The sequence below is a fragment of the Myotis davidii genome, unplaced genomic scaffold, assembly GCF_000327345.1.
Source record: "Myotis davidii unplaced genomic scaffold, ASM32734v1 scaffold730, whole genome shotgun sequence".
In the NCBI taxonomy this organism is placed as follows: Eukaryota; Metazoa; Chordata; class Mammalia; order Chiroptera; family Vespertilionidae; genus Myotis; species Myotis davidii.
The window spans coordinates 702,154-703,066 of NW_006282183.1; positions in this window are offsets into that span (position 1 = coordinate 702,154).

Below are 913 nucleotides of genomic sequence, written 5' to 3' on the forward strand. Positions count from 1 at the left end.
CGAGGGGTGGGGGGGGTGGGGGGGTGCTCCTTCAGCTCGGTCTGCACCATCTCGCAATCTGGGACCCCTCAGGGGATGTCTGACTGCTGGTTTAGGCCCAATCCCTCAGGGATCCCTGTGTCAGACATCCCTCTTGCAATCTAGGACCGCTGGCTCCTAACCACTCGCCTGCCTGCCTCATCACCCCTAACCACTTGTCTAATTAGCATATTATGCTTCTATTATTATAGGTTTTATTGTCTTTAAATGGCCTTTCTAGGATGACCTTTATCTACACTACTATAAGTCCCAGGGAATAAAATTTTTCCCAGGTTATCTTAAAATTAAAAGTTTAAATATTGTTATAAGTTTAGACTGTCAAACAGAAGGAGCTAATAATAGATTTTTGCCATTATAGAATTGTGAATTTAGTCCTTTTAAAAAAGAAGTATGAACTATTTTAAACACAGGAAAGTACAGACAATATATATCAGACAACCATGTCTCACCACCCAGCTTTAACAAATGTTAACTTTTGCTATATTTACTTTAAGTTTTTATTTCAAAAGAAATAGACCAAGCACAGACATAGCAAAAAATCAATCCTTCCCCTTCCCCCCAAGGGAACCACAATTCTGAGGTTGGTATGCATCATTCTCATGCATTTTTAAAGTATTATTTTGGTTTTAATGTGTTATATTAATTGTATCATATTTAAAAACTTGCTACTTTTCACTGATGGTTTTGAGTTTTAAGCATATTGACTTAAGTAGGTCTACTTTACCTATTTTAGCTGCTATTTCAAATGTATGAAATATTGGTTCAGTTCCCAAATGAGGAACTGAACCTTAAGGTGTTCCCACTCTTTATTTCTTGGATGGTACCCTGAACTATATGTGGTAGCCTCTGGAATAGGTAGCTTGCAAGCACATAG